We start from the raw sequence: 2,984 nt of genomic DNA on the forward strand, positions 1-2,984 counted from the left end.
CTCCTAATTACCAGTTTGAGTCATCCCTGAACTGTGAAACTCTTAATTTCACCTTAAAATTTCTATTTGAACTAGTTCGAGGCTTAATCGACTTAATGATACCATTAGGGGCAATATCGTCTTTTAACGATTTTTCGAACTTCCTAAATATACAAACATTCTATCGAGCATGTGAATGATATTATAATTATTTTACAAAGCAGGGTTTGACATTTAATCCAGACTTTTCTTTTCTTTAATTTTTCAACTATTTTTTGTCATTGTATGCAAAGAGCTCGAAATTTGAAAATTGTTCCTTTCGATCTAGAAATCAAAAAGACTTTTCGAAGACTTCAGAGGAAAAATCAAAATGTCTTTACTCCAAGTAAAACAATGGTTGATCAACAAAGGAAATAGATTAAGTCTTTGAAGGATTATGCTGTCACACTAGTACAAGGTCTCCACTCTAGTATCCGAAGACCTCTTACTCAAGCCAACAACTTTGAAATTAAGCTAGCAATCATTCAGATGATTCAAACTTCTGTTCAGTTTGGGCGTTTGCCTAATGATGATCTGAATGCTCAAATTGTGAATTTCCTATAAATTTGTGATAGATTCAAGGCTAATGGTGTTACTGATGATGCCATAAAATTGAGGCTTTTCGCTTTTTCATTGAAAGATAAAGCAAAAAGTTGGTTAAATATGCTTTCTACTGGTACTATTAATACTTAGGATGATTTGGCTTAGAAATTCTTAGTAAAATTCTTTCCATCTACCAAGACAACAAAGATGCAGAATGATATCAATTCTTTCATGCAGTTTGATTTTGAATCACTATATGAGGCTTGGGAAAAGTATAAGGATTTGTTAAGAAGGTGTCTTTACCATGGATTACCTAAATGGCTACAAGTTCAGACTTTTTATAATAGTTTGCTAGGACCTATTAGAACTACAATTGATGCTGCAACTAAAAGTGCACTTATGAGTAAATCCATCGGTGAGGCTTATGATTTGCTTGAAGAGATGGTTTCCAATAACTATCAATGGCCATCTAAAAGATTGGGTACAAGAAAAATTGCTAGAGTTCATGAATTAGATGTAATGAATTCTTTATCTACACAATTGGCTTCTCTCATGAAGAAAATAGATAAATTGAGTGTTAATGTTATTCAGAACCCCTTTTGTGACATGTGAATTTTGTGGAAAAGGACATTCCAATGAAAATTGTCCAATCTATTCTCAATGTTGTCAATTTGTTGGAAATAGGAAACAGAACAATCCCTATTCCAACACTTATAATCCTGATTGGAGGAATCATCCTAATTTCTCATGGAACAACAACCAAGGGTCTTCATTAGCATCTAAGTCAAACTTTCCTCTTGGATTTCAATTTAAAGCCCCCATGCTAGAGAAAAAGCTTTCAATGGAAGAGATGTTCATGCAATTCATGACAAAAATTGATGCAGTCATTTAAAGTCAAACAGCATCAATAAAAAATCTTGAGACACAAGTAGGGCAACTTGCCAGTGCTCTAAATAACAGACCTCATGGCACCTTATCAAGTGATACTGAGCTCAACTTGAGAAAAGAAGGTAAGGAACATTTTACGGTAATAAATCTTCGCAATGAAAAAGAGGTAAGTAAAAAGGTAAGTAATAAAGCTTTAAATTCTAAAACTTCAATTCAATTTGATGAGAAAAAATTTGAAAAAATATACTAAAAAAGAAATTGTGGTTGAACAATATACTGAAAATTCAAAAGAAGAAAAATCCCAATTAAAATCTATTTCAAAGATTTTAGAAGGAAAAACTTAATAAACAATTCCAAAGATTTATTGATGTGTTTAAAAAGTTACATATTAATATTCCTTTTGCTGAAGCATTAGAACAAATGCCAAGATATGTTAAATTTTTAAAAGGCATCCTATCTAAAAAGAGAAAATTGGGTGAGTTTGAAACTGTTGCACTTATTGAAGAGTATAGTGTCATTGTTTAGAATAAGCTTCCACCAAACCTTAATGATCCAGGTAGTTTTACTATTCCTTGCACTATTGGTGCTCTTTGTTTTGCTAAAGTTTTATGTGAATTAGGTGCAAGTGTAAATTTGATACTATTGTCCATTTATAAAAAATTAGGTTTGGAAGAGATTAAGCCAACTTCTGTAACTTTACAACTTGCTGATCGATCTATCATCTATCCTTATGGTATTATAAAAGATGTTTTGGTAAAAACTGGTAAGTTTATTTTTCTAGTAGATTTTATTATTCTTGATATGGAAAAAGATCATAAAATACCAATCATTCTTGGGAAACCACTCTTGAGAATTGCTCAAGCTCTAATTGATACGAAAAAAGTGAGCTTACTTTAAAGGTTGAAGATCAATAGGTAACATTTAATATTTTTAGAGCTTTAAAATTTTTCAATGAACATGATGAATGTTTCTCAATCAATGTGGTGGTTGACATTACTAATAATGTGTTTATTGAGAATCAATATGATGATCCACTGGAAACATCTTTGATTTCTTCATGTGATATTATTGATGAAAAAGTTCTTGAATATGCTAATCATCTTGATGCCTCATCACGTCTCCCAAAATCCCAATTCAAGTTCGGAATTATCAATTACAACTTTGCCAATCAAGCCTTCCATTAAAGAACCTTTTTCACTTGAACTCAAATCACTACCTAATCATTTAAGGTATGATTTTTTGGGAAATTCTTCTACATTTCCAGTAATTATTTCTTCTTCTCTTTCTGATGAATAGGAAAATAACCTTCTTTGAGTTTTAAGAGACTATGAAAAAGCAATCAGGTGAACCATTGTAGACATCAAAGCAATTAATCCGTCAATTTACATGCACAAAATTCTTTGAAAAAAAATCACAAGGCAACCATTGAGTATCAAAGAAAGCTGAATTCGATCATGAAAGAGGTGGTCAAGAAAGAAATTATCAAATGGTTAAATGCAGTTGGCGTAGTTTTGGGCCAACAAAAAAATGAAGAT

This window comes from Theobroma cacao, chromosome 9, assembly GCF_000208745.1.
Source record: "Theobroma cacao cultivar B97-61/B2 chromosome 9, Criollo_cocoa_genome_V2, whole genome shotgun sequence".
Lineage (NCBI taxonomy): Eukaryota > Viridiplantae > Streptophyta > Magnoliopsida > Malvales > Malvaceae > Theobroma > Theobroma cacao.